The sequence below is a fragment of the Bombina bombina genome, chromosome 7 (assembly GCF_027579735.1).
Source record: "Bombina bombina isolate aBomBom1 chromosome 7, aBomBom1.pri, whole genome shotgun sequence".
In the NCBI taxonomy this organism is placed as follows: Eukaryota; Metazoa; Chordata; class Amphibia; order Anura; family Bombinatoridae; genus Bombina; species Bombina bombina.
This window is the reverse complement of record NC_069505.1, coordinates 568597563-568619743: the sequence shown is the minus strand read 5'-3', so window position 1 is coordinate 568619743 and position 22181 is coordinate 568597563.

The window sequence follows — 22181 nt, the reverse complement described above, 5'->3', positions numbered from 1 at the left end:
GCCTAAGATACTGTCTATATTCATAACCAGATTTGAAATGTATTTTTTCTTGCTGTATGTGCATATTGCTTTCTCAATAATACCTTTGTATAGACAATGTATTACTTTCTTTGTTGTAACTCTGGCCTGAGGGCGAGTCCTTGTTGTAATGATATATGCTTTAACTTCAATAAAAAAATTATTTAAAAAAAAAAAAAATAATGTGGAGACAATAGTGACGCCCATATTTTTTAGCTCCAAAAAAGACACCCACATTATTTGGCGCCTAAATGCTTTGGCGCCAAAAATGACATCACATCCGGTAACGCCGACACTTTTGGCGCAAAAAAACGTCAAAAAAAATGACACAACTTCCGGTGACCCGTAAGACGCCGGAAACAGAAAAAAAAAATTTTGCGCCAAAAAAGTCCGCGCCAAAATGACGCAATAAAATGAAGCATTTTCAGCCCCCGCGAGCCTAAGAGCCCACAGGGAAAAAGAGTCAAATTTTAAGGTAAGAAAAAAAAAAAATATTTATTCATATGCATTATCCCAAATATGAAACTGACTGTCTGAAATAAGGAACGTTGAACATCCTGAATCAAGGCAAATAAATGTTTAAACACATATATTTAGAACTTTATATAAAAGTGCCCAACCATAGCTTAGAGTGTCACAAAAATAAGACTTACTTACCCCAGGACACTCATCTACATGTAGTAGAAAGCCAAACCAGTACTGAAACGAGAATCACTAGAGGTAATGGTATATATATAAGAGTATATCGTCGATCTGAAAAGGGAGGTAAGAGATGAATCTCTACGACCGATAACAGAGAACCTACGAAATAGACCCCGTAGAAGGAGATCATTGAATTCAAATAGGCAATACTCTCTTCACATCCCTCTGACATTCACTGCACGCTGAGAGGAAAACCGGGCTCCAACCTGCTGCGGAGCGCATATCAACGTAGAATCTAGCACAAACTTACTTCACCACCTCCATAGGAGGCAAAGTTTGTAAAACTGATTTGTGGGTGTGGTGAGGGGTGTATTTATAGGCTTTTGAGGTTTGGGAAACTTTACCCCTCCTGGTAGGAATGTATATCCCATACGTCACTAGCTCATGGACTCTTGCTAATTACATGAAAGAAAAGCAACATTAAATTCATTAGTGGTTTTCAAGACTGTCCCTTTAAAAAAAACTACATATGCTAACATATGCTAATTCTTTGATTGTTGTTATATCTACATGTACTTGTTCAAAAAAGAAAATATTGCAATAGGATTTCCAATGACGTGTTAAATAAAGTCTATTCTCTTAAAGAGACATTATTGTGTTTGAATTTATTTAAGTAAGGCATTTAATTTAGAAGGAATATGGTTTCAGTTCCTTTTATGATTTACTTTCGAAATATATGCTCACAATAATATATTTGGAGATTAACCAATGTGGAACTCATACATGACACAATACTCAACATTTACATTAAAGGGACAGTATACAATCATTTTCAGGCAACTGCATGTAATAGATACTACTATAAATAACCAGATGACCACATACTGATATCAAAATCCATGAGAAAACGTTTTAAACACTTACTTAGAAAATCTGTTTAGATATGTTGAAAAGATAGCTGGAAAACCCATTCCAAGTGGGAAATAACACAATACCCCTTCATTTGCATATGAAAAGACCCTTTACACAAACAGGAGCAAGATGGAGAAGGTAGCTGATGGTACTCACATCAAACTTCAAGGCTTGGGGAGGAGTCAGAAAATCACTGCAATGTTCTTTAAACATCATCAAAAATAGAGTTTTTTTTTAAATAATTTTTAAAAATATAAATAGATATTCAAAACATATATGTGTTTTAAAAATGAGTGTCTAATGACCCTTAAACAAAAAATATCACGATATAACATATTGAAAAAGTAGGCATCTCATATATTTAGCATATGATAAAGGTTAATGCATATTGATAACTTGATTCAAATACAATAGGACATATTTCTGAATTCGATATGTTTAAAATTATACACAACACAGTCATTCATATAAAGGAACATATTGTTGATAAACATATCAAACAAGATGGACTATAATTATGGATTCGCACTTGCCTCAAAATATCTTATGCAAGAAAACATTTTGCTTTAATTTGTTTATTCAACGAGACAGCCATCAAAAGAGAATGTTGTGTTCTTTATCAGCTATGGGTCAACAATGTTACATGATTCACACAATCCATACTCGCCATGGTTTTAAACTTGGCTTCTCATTCACAAACGTGGGTTACGTGCAAAATCGAATATTGCGGGACTACGTAATACAATCAGACGGTTTTTCAACTTTGGCATTTGACATCTTAATTAACATGGCTCATCCTTGATCGTGTAAAAACGCCATCCAATCAAATGCGCATCCTTGATAGCGTAAAAACGCAATACAATCAAAGGCACATACTTGATCGCGTAAAAACGCCATCCAATCAAAGGTGCATCCTTGATCGCGTAAAAACGCCATCCAATCAAAGGCGCATCCTTGATCGCGGAAAAACGCAATACAATCAAAGGCGCATACTTGATCACGTAAAAACGTCAGCCAATACAAAGACTCATTGGACAGCCTGGCAGGTGACGTCTTAAGCAACATGGCGCATCCTTAATTGAGGAAAAACATCAGCCAATACAAGGACTCATTTGACAGCTTGGCATATCAATAAGAAACGTATTTATATTTTAGAAACTAGTATGTGCTATATTGCTAGCTATGAATGTCACGCGAGATAACGTAATACTGTGATATATGGAATAGAATCCATTATTGAAAATAAAGACACATTTCAGTAGAAGCAGAGGATTATTAACTCAACTTTTTGGCAAGCAGCATGGTTTAAATAGACATGAAAACAACATTTTAGGTTACACGATTATGTACGACATTGCAATTTGAAATACATTTTCGCAATAAATGTAAATCTTTGTATTGTTGTGTTTCATGTCACTTTAACTGCTTTATAATGCTAGGAGATGCATTCGGAAAATAGGGATGTGTTATATATTATATGTTACCTATAGCTATGGTGTCCATCTTTACCATTTCATAGGTACACATGAGAAATACATATGTCATTGATGTTTTCCGATATGTTTATATTTTTAAAAAATAACAATAATGACATGTATTGATCAAACGTGTCACTTATTCAAGTTTAAATATGGTCAGCCTATCTATGACCATATCTCGTTGCATAATTAAATATAAACATTAATAAGAGAAACATATTCATCATTTCAAATATGCGCATTACACGCAGTGATAGATTTTGTTACACTACTACAATAGGATATAAGTGAAATTGTATTACATGTGATGTCAATATTCAAATATTCCTTTTTAAAAAATATTCGATGTCCATGTTCATGTAAAAATGAAATAAACACATTCAAAATGCATATACATTACTTAAAGGGACACTGAACCCGAATTTGTTCATTTGTAATTCGGAAACAGCATGCAATTTTAATCCACTTTCTAATTTACTCCTATTATCAATTTATCTTCGTTCTCTTCCTATCTTTTTTCAAAAATGAAGGCTTCTAACCGTTATTTTGGTTTCAGTACTCTGGACATCACTTTTTTATTGGTGGATGAATTTATCCACCAATCAGCAAGGACAACCCAGGTTGGTCAAGAAAAATGGGACGGCATCTAAACTTACATTCTTGCATTTCAAATAAAGATACCAAGAGAATGAAGAAAATTTGATCATAGGAGTAAATTTTACATTTGATTGAAATTTCATGCTCAATATGAATCACGGAATAAAGTTTTTGGGTACAGTGTCCCTTTAACAATTGTGCTCAGCATCACTTAAAGGGACATGAAATAAAAAATATTCATTTTCCGGATTCACAGAGAGGATACTATTTACATAAAATTTATAAATGTAAGAAATTATCTCATTGTATCAATCTGGGGATCATTTGTTAAAGGTGCATCAATTCACGAATAGTTTACAAATGAACACATGGATGTTAAAAAAAAAAAAAATATATATATATATATACAAAATGAAATATATATATATATATATATATATATATATATATATATATAGAGAGAGAGAGAGAGAGAGAGAGAGAGAGAGAGAGAGAGAAATTCATTCCTATGCTAAGCATAATCTTGAAAAGATAAACCTTGATGAAAAGTATTTCAAGAAAATGATTCACATAAAATTGGAGATGTAAATATTAAAGTCTTTTACAATTGTATTATATTTATGAATCAGGAAAGACCATCATTTGGTTTCAGGTCCCTTTAAGGATTAACCACATAAACTAGAGATTTCAAGCAATGACATGAATAAAGAGGACAAAGAATAGTGGAATGACATGTATTTTATTAATATGTCATAAAACATAAACAAATAAGATAACGTTGACCAAAAACATGTTGAAACATCGGAAACCTTTGACCCATTTGACAAGGTAAAAGAGTGCATCACAGTCCTTGGAGGGAGTTGACAAGGGCCAACACAGCCCCATTGGAGCCATTTGACAAGGTAAAAGAGTGCATCACAGTCCTTGGAGGGAGTTGACAAGGGCCAACAAAGGCCAGCATAGCCCCATTGGAGCCATTTGACAAGGTAAAAGAGTGCATGACAGTCCTTGGAGGGAGTTGACAAGGGCCAACACAGCCCCATTGGAGCCATTTGACAAGGTAAAAGAGTGCATCACAGTCCTTGGAGGGAGTTGACAAGGGCCAACAAAGGCCAGTATAGCCCCATTGGAGCCATTTGACAAGGTAAAAGAGTGCATCACAGTCCTTGGAGGGAGTTGACAAGGGCCAACACAGCCCCATTGGAGCCATTTGACAAGGTAAAAGAGTGCATTACAGTCCTTGGAGGGAGTTGACAAGGGCCAACAAAGGCCAGCATATCCCCATTGGAGCCATTTGACAAGGTAAAAGAGTGCATCACAGTCCTTGGAGGGAGTTGACAAGGGCCAACACAGCCCCATTGGAGCCATTTGACAAGGTAAAATAGTGCATTACAGTCCTTGGAGGGAGTTGACAAGGGCCAACAAAGGCCAGCATAGCCCCATTGTAGCCATTTGACAAGGTAAAAGAGTGCATCACAGTCCTTGGAGGGAGTTGACAAGGGCCAACACAGACTCATTTGAGCCATTTGACAAGGTAAAAGAGTGCAACAGGCACAACAAGAAGCAAAAAAGGCCAAATGGCAACAGTAAAAAACAAAACAGCAACATGTGGACTGAAGATTCTTATCTGCGCCCTTGGAGCATCTCCAGATCCTCCACTTATTGGGCCTCCCCTTCATCGTCCTGTGCATGTCCAGCTCCAGATTCCAGCGTTGACTCTACATGCATCATACGTTGTAGAGTCAAACGCTGAACCTGTAGCTGGGCATGCATGGTGTCGTTCATCCTTCCCAGGACCATTGCGTTCTTCAACACGGCCTGCTCTATGCGTGCTACAGCTTCTAGCATGAGCCATGTTGAGTCACAGCCTAAAATAAAAAAAATTACAAATATTAATGATAATTACACAACATAATAAAAATTGAGCAAAGATACATTGTCATAATAAAGACAAATCATTCTTTAAATTAATTTGTCGAAATTGATTATTTACACATTAAATATGTTATCCAGACATAAACCATTAAAGGGACATTTTACTCAAACATGTTCTCCCCTTTAATTGGTTTTCAATGATCCACTTTTACAGCTTTAGTGTATAAAATCTTATAAAAGGATTTCCATTGTACTTACATTGGCAATTTAAATAGTTTAGTTATACTATGGTATCCACACCTATCCTTAAACATTTTGGCCTTGAGGCCAAGATGTGTAAACATAGCAAGTAGAAGAAATTACATTCCCACTGGGTTATACAAGAGATAATGTATGAAAAATTTAAAAGAAATTGTTGGATCAAAGTAGTGGTAATTTGTATATGTAGTGATATCAAATTAAAGGGACACTGAACCAAAATATTTTCTTTTGTGATTCAGATAGTGCATGACATTTAAATCAACTTTTTAATTTACTCCTATTCTTAAAATGTTATTATTCTCTTTCTATCTTTATTTTAAATGCAAGAATGTAAGTTTATATGGCAGGCCATTTTTTGTGATCAACCTTAGTTGTCCCTGCTGATTGGTGGATAAATTCATCCAACAATAATAAAATTATGTCCAGAGTTCTGAATATTTTTACAAATTGTATGCCCTTCTTTTTTTAAATCAAGATAGCAAGAGAACGAAGAAGAATTGATAAGAGGAGTAAATTATAAGTTTGATTAACATTGCATGCTCTATTTGAATCACAATAGAAACAATTTGCTTCAGTGTACCTTTAAATATCTTATAATGTTGATTTTGAATGATACTTACAGCTGTGCCTGGGAAAGACAATCCGACACCCAGGACAATGAAGGTTGAGACATGGGGAAGGGATGGGATTGGGCTGGGGAGGGATGGGCTGCTGCTCTGGGGTAGCCGTACAGCTGGGGAGTGGTGAGTTGGGGGCTGGGCAGGTGGGGTAGCTGTATGGGCCAAAAGATTTTGCCACACACGCAGCTCTCATAACATCACAAGGGAGGGACAGGACAGGCAAAATGAGAAGGGCCGGGAGGGTCTTGGGCCTCTGGAGGGGCCTGGGCAGGGGCCTGGGAAGGGACAGGGGCCTGGGCAGGGGCCTGGGAAGATGCAGGGGCCTGTGAAGGGGCAGGGGCCTGTGAAGGGGCAGGGGACTGGGCAGGGGCCTGGAAAGGGGCAGGGGACTGGGCAGGGGCGGGAAAATGATGCCCAGAAGTGGAGGGTCCATCTGAAATATATAATAAAAATATATTAACATGTCATATATCATGAAATCAAATCAAGGCATTTCAAAATGATTATGTTTTCGATATACTTAGAAGTGGGTTTGAATTTCTAAACAATGATGACATAAGGATATGGTATGCATATAGGCACTCAGATGAATAGCAATGACTGTCTGTACAATTCGAAAATGATTATTGTGGTTTGGCCTGGAATATGCATGTGACATCATGATGGCATGAATTACAAATCAGACAAAAATTAAAGAATAATCAAAGCATATGTTCATGCTGCATGATATAGAAAGGGGGCAGTAGTGTATTCTAAAAGCAAAAGAATATTACTTTTTCAAGTGCAAAAGCTGTAGACTTTGATTTTCTTCAATAAAATGTTTTAAAATAAAAAAACATGTCGGATACATGTTACATATATTTCACATAACATCAGATTCCAAGGGAGCCTCTTCCTCCTCCGTCCCACATGTTACATCAATCTCTGTAAAACATAACATGTTGTGTACACGTTAAGATCAGATATTATAACATATGTTACTGTTGCTCAAAGACACACATCAATGTTGCATTAAAGATATACATAGCCAAAGTTATGATTTACATCATTTTGATGGAGCATACAAATGACATTAGATTTTTTATTCTCAATGAGTAAGATTTTCATTTTATTGTCTGTATTATTTTTGAAATCACAAAAGCAGAGTACATGGAACATTTAAGAGTTCTCATGTGTGTATCACTTGATGATTGTTGTCAAAATTGAAAATCAAAACAAACATATGCTATACATCTTCTGAAGAACAAACGTGTAGACTAAGACGCTTTGAGATCTTAATCTTTCAATATTAAAATAAAATTGATATATAATCAGAGGAGTAAATTATATGTTTGATTCAAATGCAATGCTTCATCAGAATCATGATCATAATATTGATTACCAATACACCTTCAATGACATATAAATTAGTCAGTGGACTTACCAGAAGACTGCAAAGGCAGCTCAGTGTCGATGCTGGATCCCTCTGGGCTCCCCACAACAACTATCTCTATGAATGATATAGATATATATTAGTGAACACAGTTTGGACATCACTAAATCACATCTGTATCGATTTATAAGAATAATCAACTTAGAAATGTGAAGAATAGAGCAGTAATCTGAAGAATAAATGCATGAGTGAATCAAGGGGATTATGAATAAAAAGATGTATTTAACATATGTTTAATTTCTGACTATATTAGACATAAAAATCATCTCATATGATTCTATTGCATATCTAAATATACCCATTGATCAATGTTCTTCAAAGAATACACACAAACAACATTTTGAATAACAACTGTCGACAAATATAAACAAAGCCATGTGGCACATTGAGCCATTTGTGCAATGTACAGTAATCTTGTTTAGGACACAACACATATTGATCACAATACCAAACAGAAGTTATTTTTCAAAATATGTAATCATTATGCTGTTAGAGTATGCTTATATCTATAAAGTAAGTCCAACAGTGAATATGTGAATTATATATCAATATTGTTTCATCCAAAGAATGTAAGGATGAATTAATCTATTGTTTATTAAAGGGACACTGTCATAAATTTTTACAATCAGTGATTTCACTTTTCCAGTTGTTAAAAATAATTTAACATTGACTCCTATTATAATATTTATTTGGCAACATTTTAATCTTAAAGGCAGCTAAGCAATTATTGTTATCAATAAATATTGGTCGTTGAAGGTATCCACCAATCAGCAAGAACAACCCAGGTTGGTCAACAAAAATGGACCTGCAGATAAACTTACATTCTTGCTTTTCAAATACATTTATCAAGAGAATATTGAAAATATGATTCTAGGAGTCAATTATAAAGTTGATTAATATTGCATGCTCTATCTGAATGACAACAGTAATAATTTGTGCTCAGTGTCCCTTTAATATAAAAAGATCTTGATTTGACAATGTCGCTGTTAATGAATTCTCGAGTCCATATGTTGATGTAATGAATGGGATGGAGCATGCAATTACAATCTAATATGTTATTTAAGGATATCCTCAAGATTCTTTAATTATCCTCTCTTAAAGGGACATGAAGCTCCACATGTGTAATTGAATAATTTTTGCATTAAAATCAAGCATGTGATTTGTTAATAATTGATAATAGACTTATTTTGGACTTGTTTGCTTCATTGTGTTATAATCTTTTTTTTAAAGGAGCAACTATGTACTACTGTTATCTGAACACATGATTTGAACATATGAAAATAGTCCAATTTCATCATAAAAAAAACAGCCGTTTAATCCCAGTAATGCATTGCTTAACCTAAACCGACCTAGATATGATTTATTTTTTATTTTTTTTAATTTTAATTTTTTATTGAGGTAGTGCACAATAACATAAAGCAAACATATGTCCAGATACAAGACAGGTCTGTGAATGAAGATTAAAGCTGTATACATTAACTATGCCATAAATCTAACATAGAGTAAATAAATTCTGGCTAAGAGTACAAAATTATGTCCACAATGTGAACTATAGGATGTATAGTATACAGGGATAGAGGTAGAGATATGAGACTTACATAGAACTGAGATGATTAACTGGCCCATATGGTGAAGAAACTTCATTTTATAACCTTTAGCTTATAAAGGATAAGGATGGTCCCCATCTTACTGCGAAGACTCTAAAATAATGTATTATTTCAGGGTGAGATATGGAAAGATGGAGTTAGTGAGAAGGTTTTATTTTGGGAAAAGGGGGGATTCAGCAGACCAGAGCCGCTCTGGTTAAAAAAAAGGGGAAACAGAGGTGGGGGGTCGTGTCTAGATGTGTGAGAGGTGTGGGATTGTTATTATGGTGTAGTAGGAGCACTATTGATCTCTTAAGCTTAATTTATTGGGGTGGGCAAAAGGGTGGTTGTAGCCTGGTTTACTCTAGAAATATTCACAGTCCCTCTTGGGTCTTACTAAAATTATAAGCCCAGAACACGACTAGGCAAGAATGAACAGGGGTATGCTATATGTATAATAACTTATATTGTGATGTTATGAGAGCTGCGTGTGTGGCATGTTAGCTGTATACTGATCTAAAGAAGGGGTAATGGGACCGTGGGAGGGGGTCTAAAAGTAAAATTTCTGTTCAATATTCCATGTTGTCTAAATGAAAATGAGTAAAATATAACCTGAACTAAGCAAAGTGTATACTTGTATTTAATGCCTCTGTTTCTAGAAACCATATGTCACTGAGAATGAAGGCTTATAGTATGGTGTTGGTGTATATTTTTATGTAGACCATGAGAGGGTCGTATGTCATACAGAGGGCTCTATGAATTAGATTAGCTAATTATCTATGAAGGGGAAAAAATCACAGGATACATTTTAAGATGAAAAAGTAATCATACCTTCATGTGTGAGTAGGTAGCACTATGGTTTGAGTGGTAATTGGGAAGGGCAGCAGAGAAATAGTAAATAAGAATAAGAAGTAAAATGATTGTAAAGCTTATGCGCAGTTTGGACCTCTGAGATACTAAGGTGGGGTGCTGGGAATATGGAATACAAACAATTGACAGCAGTAGATAGATACATATGCATATATGGATGAGCAAGGCTATGCTCTTAAGTAGTAGGATTATTCTATAGTACAAGTAGTATGATTCAGATGAAGTAACATTTTAAACGAATATAACTGTGACCTTTAGGAAATAAAAACTTATGTAAGCTACATACATAATAAATCCCTTCTGATAACATGCAACATATATACAAGTCATCTTCAAGTCATCACACCAGGGTGTACCTCAAGCTATCAGCTATCATCATATAGTAACACGGTCCTCCTTAGAGTGTCCACATAAGAGAGTGTGCAATGTTTCAGAGCTGTGGGCACTTCAAGCCATTACAGCACACCGGGCATATAAAATATATCTAATCTATTCCAACTCTGCTATTGTGTCCATAGAGGAGACCTATAAATATGATTTTCCAGGGTCCCATATATATACATTGATTAGACTGAGTGAAGTTTTTCTCTCCTGCAACTCTCCAGCACTCCCGGTGAAGCCCTGCGAGCAAAGCCCTATGAATGGGGTAGCACGAAGAAGCGATAGTGGGATATAATGCCCAGTCCTGGCATGTGGTTTTTAAGGGGCGCTTGTCAAATGTCTGTAGGGTCAGTTGAGTTCTCCTTTGTGGTACATGAGGTGGCTTTCTCAAAAGGGGTTGTGCTGTGTACTTATCTGTTGAGGATCTAGACTCTGTACCAGTGATGGTCGGCCGCCCCACCACAGGATCCAGCGGAGAAGCAGCAACCTCAGAACACTCAGCTAACCATCTATGCTGCTGATTACCAGGGCTTGCTGATAGATGAGCCTCCTTAGTCGACTTGAGATGGCTACCGGAATATTTATCCTGCTCAGTCATGGACTGGCCCTCAGAGATAGCGGTCGGGTTTGTCGGGGGGGTGACATTCCCCCTTCCTTTCTGTATCGGGTAAGAAATTGGTTGATTAGCCTCATGACTTGGTGGAACCGGCTCTCCCTTTCGTAGCATAAAGATATGAAGCCGCAAGTCATCATACTGTAAGTCCATGGTATGTTCCAGAGTGGTGAGCGCTGCAATGACAACAGCCTCCATTTTGACTCGATGTTGCGTGTGTGTTCGGGTATGCCCCTCTTCTTTATCTCAGGGATATGAAACCGAATTAGCTGGTGTACTCTCACTTACAGCACCATGTATAAGATATTAGGTTGTTTAATGGTAATTGTGGTAGTTGTGGTAGTCGGAACTCCGGGAGAGGATAATCAAGGTCCTGCGTCTCAAGGCCTTAATATATCTGATCGGGAGAAAGGCATGAAAAATATCTCAGAGCTTGGTATCATCTTGGTCAGCAAGTCTTGGTGTAAATAGTTGACCAACATTTTGCAGTTAATACTGTGTGGTTTCTTATAAAATGTGAGAAAATTATAGTCTCATGCTAGAGATCTCTGAGTTTGCTTCCTCTCCCGTCGCTGCCTGGACACGCCCCCCCCCAGATATGATTTTATAATAACGATAACAATAGACTGAAGCAATTTAGCTAATCAAATGTTTCTAAAAATCAGGAAAATCACGTGTCTAATTCATTAAATGTAAAATTTAGTTGTCATGTCCCTTAAATGACTCGAAAAAATAAAAATATGTAATGTATATTTTAAAAATAGAAACATATGCAAAAATGTGTGAATGTTGTCAAAATGTATCCCAATAATATCAAGCAATACACAGGGGAAGAATATATTGCCCATTAAAATAATCTTACAGTAAAATGAAGATATCAAGAATAGAAGGGATATCTTCAAATAGTCCAAATTTTAGATTTGTATTACAATGTAATCCAAAATTTAATTTGTAAATCTTAATTTTAAAAATTTAAAATATAGAATTTGAGGATCCATATAAATATCGATCAATGTGGATGTATTATGTAATGTTCTGTCCATGTTTCTAAGACAAATGTCAATTAAAATGAGACATACCATACTGTGACAAGCCCTGGCTTGAGGTTCCAGCACCAACATCTAGATATGTAAAATATTAAATGAGGATTGGATATCATTAATACAAATCAAGCCATGTTGAAAACCTTTTTTTTTAAAAAAAAAAATCAGTGACAAACTAATAATCGTTTTTTATTCACGAGTTCATTGTTTCCTCAATTAATGTCATCAAAAATATATCCTGTACTCTTATTTTCAATCTGTTATGTTGTTGACTGTAGCTTTAATTCATTTGTTGTGTTCTTTCATTCTCATCAATTGATGGACATAGTTCATTGTTTATTTTGATAGTATATTTTTTTGAATGTAGAAGATTGAAAATAAGGATACTGTATTCTTCCCATATATAATAATTAACATATACATTTGATCAATATGTGTAAAGCGATGCCAGTTACAACAAACACATGTTCACGTGTGTGCACAATTCTATTTTTCGTGATCATTGCGCAATGATTCCAAGCGGAATTACGCATCCGTGATTTGAGCAACATGTGTAAAGCGATGCCAGTTACAGTAAACACATGTTCACATGTGTGCGCAATTCTATTTTTCGTGATCATTGCGCAATGATTCCAAGCGGAATTACGCATCCGTGAATCTAAATTAATTTTGATAGAGTAGTGTGATGAGTATCATTTCATAAAGACTTCAAATATATTTGCAATTGGGTGTATTACGAGAAGCAAATCGTATATTTGTTAATATTGAACAATAACAAAGAATATTTCTATCTGGGTTAGGATTCGATAGTTAATGTATGAAATGGCGGATGATAGTGATTTCACGGATGCGCAATTCCCTTTTCTCTCTCTGACGCATATTCTGTAGAGCGCAAGAAACATCATTCCTATTTCATGTGTGACTAATCTAAATTCAGATATCTAAACATCATATGTAGCGTATGTTGTGAGATCTATATAGGTTGAATATCTGACTATATACACATTTATTAAAAGTCTAATCAAATATTAATATATTATATGAAGTTGGATAGTTACCTGGTTCAGATTCTCCTTCGGCTCCTCCCAGGCCACCGGACGGAGAAGCAGCTGCACTGGACCCCGGGTCCGGACTTTGGGATCCAGCAGCTGGGAGGGAAGAAGAGGAGGCTGAGGATGGAGTGGATCGAAATCTGCTGGGGACCCGGAGACTGAGGAGCTCGCATAAAGTCACCTCATAAGGGAGTAGGTAGAGTTTCCATGGGGGCTTATTTTTTTCCCACTCCCTTATGAGGTCAACTTTTTTGTGCAATCGCAACCTCATATCTCCGAATCTCCGCATGATCTGATCCTGGCTCCTCTGGAGGCCCAACACCAATTGAACCGCATTGGTGATAGCCGCCCAGAGGGCCTTCTTAACATGCGCATCTGTCGACCTCCTCTTGTTCCCAAACAGCTGCGGATAAAAGTCCTGGACGGCGTGGACCAGTGCAGCACTCTCCTGCTTGGTGAACCTGGGAGGTGTCATGCCTGCTTGGTTGTCCAATAAATATATTATAATAATAATAATAATATAAACTGCCAGCAGGCAATAGAGAACTGACAAAGATGGCAACGTGTAATGCACTTTTATATGGTGAAGTAAACATGAGATGCACCATGGGACATGGTATCTGTATATCTGATTGGATAAAACTTAGAAATATTGTTATAATGTCTGTGAGACCATCCTGACTCAAGTTGTGTTTGTGTGATGAACTCTGATTGGCCGTTCCTTAATGTTTCATATCTTAGTAACTTCCATACACATACCTCCTGGGGGTGCTGTTACTACATTTTTTCATGTAGACTTATTTGTAACTCATGGGGCTGTTATGCGAATATGTGTGACGCAGATTTAATATACGTGATCCATTAAATATTAATGTTTTAATTTTCGAAAATAAAATCCTGTCACATTATTAAATGTTGTAGACATTTCTATGTTTAATATCGTTCTGTTTCTTTAATACAAATACGTTTTAGTAATACCAATTTTACATTGTATGTATTTATTGTTCATTAGTGATGTCGCAAACATAAAATTTTCCGTTCGCGAACGGCGAACACGAATTTCTGCAAATGTTCGCGAACGGGCGAACCGCCATAGACTTCAATAGGCAGGTGAATTTTAAAACCCACAGGGACTCTTTCTGGCCACAATAGTGATGGAAAAGTTGTTTTAAGGGGACTAACACCTGGACTGTGGCATGCCGGAGGGGGATCCATGGCAAAACTCCCATGGAGAATTACATAGTTGATGCAGAGTCTGGTTTTAATCCATAAAGGGCATAAATCACCTAACATTCCTAAATTGTTTGGAATAACATGCTTTAAAACATTAGGTATGATGTTGTATCGATCAGGTAGTGTAAGGGTTACGCCCACTTCACAGTGACAGACCAAACTCCCCGTTTAACGCACCGCAAACAACCGCAAACAGTCCATTTGCACAACCGCAAACTGTCCATTTGCACAAGGTTGGATACCAAGCTAGCCATGTCCCGTTCCTTGTCCTCACTGATGTCATTGAAGGTCTCTTCCTCCACCCAGCCCTGTACAACACCAAGGGTCCCACGAAAGGTGACAACAAGCCCCCTGGGACGCCTGCTGTGTTTGGTCTTCCACCTCCTCAAAGCCACCTTCCTCCTCTGACTCCTCTTCTTCAGACTCCTCTCTCTGCGTTGCCTCTCTCTGCATTATTATAAGGTGTGTTAAGTAGTACTATTCCTATCAGTTTAATCCCTGTTATGTGCCTTTTTTTTGGTTTGGTTTTTGAAGCCACAGTTCAGCACCAGAGGCCAGAAAAATTAGGCATGTACACATGCCTGAAAAATTAGGTGTATATTTTTATGTAGACCATGAGAGGGTCGTATGTCATACAGAGGGCTCTATGAATTAGATTAGCTAATTATCTATGAAGGGGAAAAAATCACAGGATACATTTTAAGATGAAAAAGTAATCATACCTTCATGTGTGAGTAGGTAGCACTATGGTTTGAGTGGTAATTGGGAAGGGCAGCAGAGAAAAGCCGTTTTAAGTAATTGTGGGAGGGGGGAGAGGGGGAAGATATGTCCGGAGAGTTATAAAACTGGATGAATATTGGTCTATATAGATATATGGGATATGTCGTCTAAGGGGAGGCATAGAGATTGGGTATGGAGGGGAGGCAAATACACTACTATTGTGAGGTAAGGAAGGTAACAGGTGTATATGGGATGCTGTGGACAGAGTAGAGTGAAAATGAGGAAAAAACAATGTGGTATATGGTGTTCAGTATGGGGCAATGAAATACTACCAAGATGAGCTGGACAGAAGTATAAAATATTGGAAGGAATAGTTTGTGGGTTAAAACCCCCAGTAATGACAAAATATAAATAACATATATAGTGCAGTGGGGCTATTTCTGGACTCCACAGTATGTAGTAAATAAGAATAAGAAGTAAAATGATTGTAAAGCTTATGCGCAGTTTGGACCTCTGAGATACTAAGGTGGGGTGCTGGGAATATGGAATACAAACAATTGACAGCAGTAGATAGATACATATGCATATATGGATGAGCAAGGCTATGCTCTTAAGTAGTAGGATTATTCTATAGTACAAGTAGTATGATTCAGATGAAGTAACATTTTAAACGAATATAACTGTGACCTTTAGGAAATAAAAACTTATGTAAGCTACATACATAATAAATCCCTTCTGATAACATGCAACATATATACAAGTCATCTTCAAGTCATCACACCAGGGTGTACCTCAAGCTATCAGCTATCATCATATAGTAACACGGTCCTCCTTAGAGTGTCCACATAAGAGAGTGTGCAATGTTTCAGAGCTGTGGGCACTTCAAGCCATTACAGCACACCGGGCATATAAAATATATCTAATCTATTCCAACTCTGCTATTGTGTCCATAGAGGAGACCTATAAATATGATTTTCCAGGGTCCCATATATATACATTGATTAGACTGAGTGAAGTTTTTCTCTCCTGCAACTCTCCAGCACTCCCGGTGAAGCCCTGCGAGCAAAGCCCTATGAATGGGGTAGCACAAAGAAGCGATAGTGGGATATAATGCCCAGTCCTGGCATGTGGTTTTTAAGGGGCGCTTGTCAAATGTCCGTAGGGTCAGTTGAGTTCTCCTTTGTGGTACATGAGGTGGCTTTCTCAAAAGGGGTTGTGCTGTGTACTTATCTGTTGAGGATCTAGACTCTGTACCAGTGATGGTCGGCCGCCCCACCACAGGATCCAGCGGAGAAGCAGCAACCTCAGAACACTCAGCTAACCATCTATGCTGCTGATTACCAGGGCTTGCTGATAGATGAGCCTCCTTAGTCGACTTGAGATGGCTACCGGAATATTTATCCTGCTCAGTCATGGACTGGCCCTCAGAGATAGCGGTCGGGTTTGTCGGGGGGGGGGTGACATTCCCCCTTCCTTTCTGTATCGGGTAAGAAATTGGTTGATTAGCCTCATGACTTGGTGGAACCGGCTCTCCCTTTCGTAGCATAAAGATATGAAGCCGCAAGTCATCATACTGTAAGTCCATGGTATGTTCCAGAGTGGTGAGCGCTGCAATGACAACAGCCTCCATTTTGACTCGATGTTGCGTGTGTGTTCGGGTATGCCCCTCTTCTTTATCTCAGGGATATGAAACCGAATTAGCTGGTGTACTCTCACTTACAGCACCATGTATAAGATATTAGGTTGTTTAATGGTAATTGTGGTAGTTGTGGTAGTCGGAACTCCGGGAGAGGATAATCAAGGTCCTGCGTCTCAAGGCCTTAATATATCTGATCGGGAGAAAGGCATGAAAAATATCTCAGAGCTTGGTATCATCTTGGTCAGCAAGTCTTGGTGTAAATAGTTGACCAACATTTTGCAGTTAATACTGTGTGGTTTCTTATAAAATGTGAGAAAATTATAGTCTCATGCTAGAGATCTCTGAGTTTGCTTCCTCTCCCGTCGCTGCCTGGACACGCCCCCCCCAGATATGATTTTATAATAACGATAACAATAGACTGAAGCAATTTAGCTAATCAAATGTTTCTAAAAATCAGGAAAATCACATGTCTAAATCATTAAATGTAAAATTTAGTTGTCATGTCCCTTAAATGACTCGAAAAAATAAAAATATGTAATGTATATTTTAAAAATAGAAACATATGCAAAAATGTGTGAATGTTGTCAAAATGTATCCCAATAATATCAAGCAATACACAGGGGAAGAATATATTGCCCATTAAAATAATCTTACAGTAAAATGAAGATATCAAGAATAGAAGGGATATCTTCAAATAGTCCAAATTTTAGATTTGTATTACAATGTAATCCAAAATTTAATTTGTAAATCTTAATTTTAAAAATTTAAAATATAGAATTTGAGGATCCATATAAATATCGATCAATGTGGATGTATTATGTAATGTTCTGTCCATGTTTCTAAGACAAATGTCAATTAAAATGAGACATACCATACTGTGACAAGCCCTGGCTTGAGGTTCCAGCACCAACATCTAGATATGTAAAATATTAAATGAGGATTGGATATCATTAATACAAATCAAGCCATGTTGAAAACCTTTTTTTTTTTTTTTTAAAAAATCAGTGACAAACTAATAATCGTTTTTTATTCACGAGTTCATTGTTTCCTCAATTAATGTCATCAAAAATATATCCTGTACTCTTATTTTCAATCTGTTATGTTGTTGACTGTAGCTTTAATTCATTTGTTGTGTTCTTTCCTTCTCATCAATTGATGGACATAGTTCATTGTTTATTTTGATAGTATATTTTTTTGAATGTAGAAGATTGAAAATAAGGATACTGTATTCTTCCCATATATAATAATTAACATATACATTTGATCAATATGTGTAAAGCAATGCCAGTTACAACAAACACATGTTCACGTGTGTGCACAATTCTATTTTTCGTGATCATTGCGCAATGATTCCAAGCGGAATTACGCATCCGTGATTTGAGCAACATGTGTAAAGCGATGCCAGTTACAGCAAACACATGTTCACATGTGTGAGCAATTCTATTTTTCGTGATCATTGCGCAATGATTCCAAGCGGAATTACGCATCCGTGAATCTAAATTAATTTTGATAGAGTAGTGTGATGAGTATCATTTCATAAAGACTTCAAATATATTTGCAATTGGGTGTATTACAAGAAGCAAATCGTATATTTGTTAATATTGAACAATAACAAAGAATATTTCTATCTGGGTTAGGATTCGATAGTTAATGTATGAAATGGCGGATGATAGTGATTTCACGGATGCGCAATTCCCTTTTCTCTCTCTGACGCATATTCTGTAGAGCGCAAGAAACATCATTCCTATTTCATGTGTGACTAATCTAAATTCAGATATCTAAACATCATATGTAGCGTATGTTGTGAGATCTATATAGGTTGAATATCTGACTATATACACATTTATTAAAAGTCTAATCAAATATTAATATATTATATGAAGTTGGATAGTTACCTGGTTCAGATTCTCCTTCGGCTCCTCCCAGGCCACCGGACGGAGAAGCAGCTGCACTGGACCCCGGGTCCGGACTTTGGGATCCAGCAGCTGGGAGGGAAGAAGAGGAGGCTGAGGATGGAGAGGATCGAAATCTGCTGGGGACCCGGAGACTGAGGAGCTCGCATAAAGTCACCTCATAAGGGAGTAGGTAGAGTTTCCATGGGGGCTTATTTTTTTCCCACTCCCTTATGAGGTCAACTTTTTTGTGCAATCGCAACCTCATATCTCCGAATCTCCGCATGATCTGATCCTGGCTCCTCTGGAGGCCCAACACCAATTGAACCGCATTGGTGATAGCCGCCCAGAGGGCCTTCTTAACATGCGCATCTGTCGACCTCCTCTTGTTCCCAAACAGCTGCGGATAAAAGTCCTGGACGGCGTGGACCAGTGCAGCACTCTCCTGCTTGGTGAACCTGGGAGGTGTCATGCCTGCTTGGTTGTCCAATAAATATATTATAATAATAATAATATAAACTTCCAGCAGGCAATAGAGAACTGACAAAGATGGCAACGTGTAATGCACTTTTATATGGTGAAGTAAACATGAGATGCACCATGGGACATGGTATCTGTATATCTGATTGGATAAAACTTAGAAATATTGTTATAATGTCTGTGAGACCATCCTGACTCAAGTTGTGTTTGTGTGATGAACTCTGATTGGCCGTTCCTTAATGTTTCATATCTTAGTAACTTCCATACACATACCTCCTGGGGGTGCTGTTACTACATTTTTTCATGTAGACTTATTTGTAACTCATGGGGCTGTTATGCGAATATGTGTGACGCAGATTTAATATACGTGATCCATTAAATATTAATGTTTTCATTTTCGAAAATAAAATCCTGTCACATTATTAAATGTTGTAGACATTTCTATGTTTAATATCGTTCTGTTTCTTTAATACAAATACGTTTTAGTAATACCAATTTAACATTGTATGTATTTATTGTTCATTAGTGATGTCGCAAACATAAAATTTTCCGTTCGCGAACGGCGAACGCGAATTTCTGCAAATGTTCGCGAACGGGCGAACCGCCATAGACTTCAATAGGCAGGTGAATTTTAAAACCCACAGGGACTCTTTCTGGCCACAATAGTGATGGAAAAGTTGTTTTAAGGGGACTAACACCTGGACTGTGGCATGCCGGAGGGGGATCCATGGCAAAACTCCCATGGAGAATTACATAGTTGATGCAGAGTCTGGTTTTAATCCATAAAGGGCATAAATCACCTAACATTCCTAAATTGTTTGGAATAACATGCTTTAAAACATTAGGTATGATGTTGTATCGATCAGGCAGTGTAAGGGTTACGCCCACTTCACAGTGACAGACCAAACTCCCCGTTTAACGCACCGCAAACAACCGCAAACAGTCCATTTGCACAACCGCAAACTCTCCATTTGCACAAGGTTGGATACCAAGCTAGCCATGTCCCGTTCCTTGTCCTCACTGATGTCATTGAAGGTCTCTTCCTCCACCCAGCCCTGTACAACACCAAGGGTCCCACGAAAGGTGAAAACAAGCCCCCTGGGACGCCTGCTGTGTTTGGTCTTCCACCTCCTCAAAGCCACCTTCCTCCTCTGACTCCTCTTCTTCAGACTCCTCTCTCTGCGTTGCCTCTCTCTGCATTATTATAAGGTGTGTTAAGTAGTACTATTCCTATCAGTTTAATCCCTGTTATGTGCCTTTTTTTTTGGTTTGGTTTTTGAAGCCACAGTTCAGCACCAGAGGCCAGAAAAATTAGGCATGTACACATGCCTGAAAAATTAGGTATTGTTGCAGCCGCTGCTGTAGCAGCGGCCAGAAAAATTGATGTTTGTTTCCCAGGCAGAAAGTGCCCTAAAACATTGCGGCTTGAACCCTAGTTGGTGGCGGATAAGTCACGCAAGTCATCCGGCATTCAAAGATAAAATACAGCAGCGTGTGGACCATTTTTAGCCCAAGGCAGCTCATCTCATCAGGCCTTTTTTAGTCAAATGTATCGCCCACTGTCAGTCCCTTTGGGATCCATCCCTCATTCATCTTAATAAAGGTGAGGTAATCTAGACTTTTTTGACCTAGGCGACTTCTCTTCTCAGTGACAATACCTCCTGCTGTAAGAAAAAGAAGCACAGAGGCGCCAACATGGCCTAGTAACGTCACGGCAGTCGGATACAAAACATCAGCAGGATAGGAAATATACTCACAAACGTGGCGCACCTAAATGGTGCTATTGTGGCAACCTGGAACTTCAAACAGTGGTCCAGCTCACTGGTATCTCCAGCCAGATAAAGGCATCATAGGATAGGCCCCCGCCAAGGATCATCTTTATCTGGCTGGAGATACCAGTGAGCTGGACCACTGTTTGAAGTTCCAGGCTGCCACAATAGCACCATTTGGGTGCGCCACGTTTGTGAGTATATTTCCTATCCTGCTGATGTTTTGTATCCGACTGCCGTGACGTTACTAGTCCATGTTGTCGCCTCTGTGCTTCTTTTTCTTATAGATCACGCTACACCAGGATGACCGTCCTATGACAGAGAGCTGCCTTCTATCTTTTTGATCATTATTTGTGCGGACATTTTGTTATTTGAATACACCAATATCATCTGGGTCCACTTGTGAGCATATCATCTTTAATAATCTGATATAAGTGTGCCAGTTTTATTGTATATTCTCTTAATTATCTGTATAATTCTACTTACCTGTTTGCTGCATATTGTTAGCGCCCCCTAGGAGTGTGGTGTATATTTTGTATGCACCACCCTCCTTATATCTTTTGATACCTCCTGCTGCACTGAAGGCATTTTCTGACAGGACACTTGAAGCGGGGCAGGCCAGAAGTTCTATCGCAAATTGGGATAGCTCAGGCCACAGGTCAAGCCTGCACACCCAGTAGTCAAGGGGTTCATCACTCCTCAGAGTGTCAATATCTGCAGTTAAGGTGAGGTAGTCTGCTACCTGTCGATCGAGTCGTTCTCTGAGGGTGGACCCCAAAGGGCTGTGGCGATGCGTAGGACTTAAAAAGCTCTGCATGTCCTCCATCAACAACACATCTGTAAAGCGTCCTGTCCTTGCCGGCGTGGTTGTGGGAGGAGGAGGATTACTTTCACCTCTTCCCCTGTTAGATTCCCGTTGTGCTGTGACATCACCCTTATACGCTGTGTAAAGCATACTTTTTAATTTATTTTGGAACTGCTGCATCCTTTCCGACTTGCGGGAATTCGGTCACATTTCAGTCACTTTCTGCTTATACCGGGGGTCTAGTAGCATGGACACCCAGTACA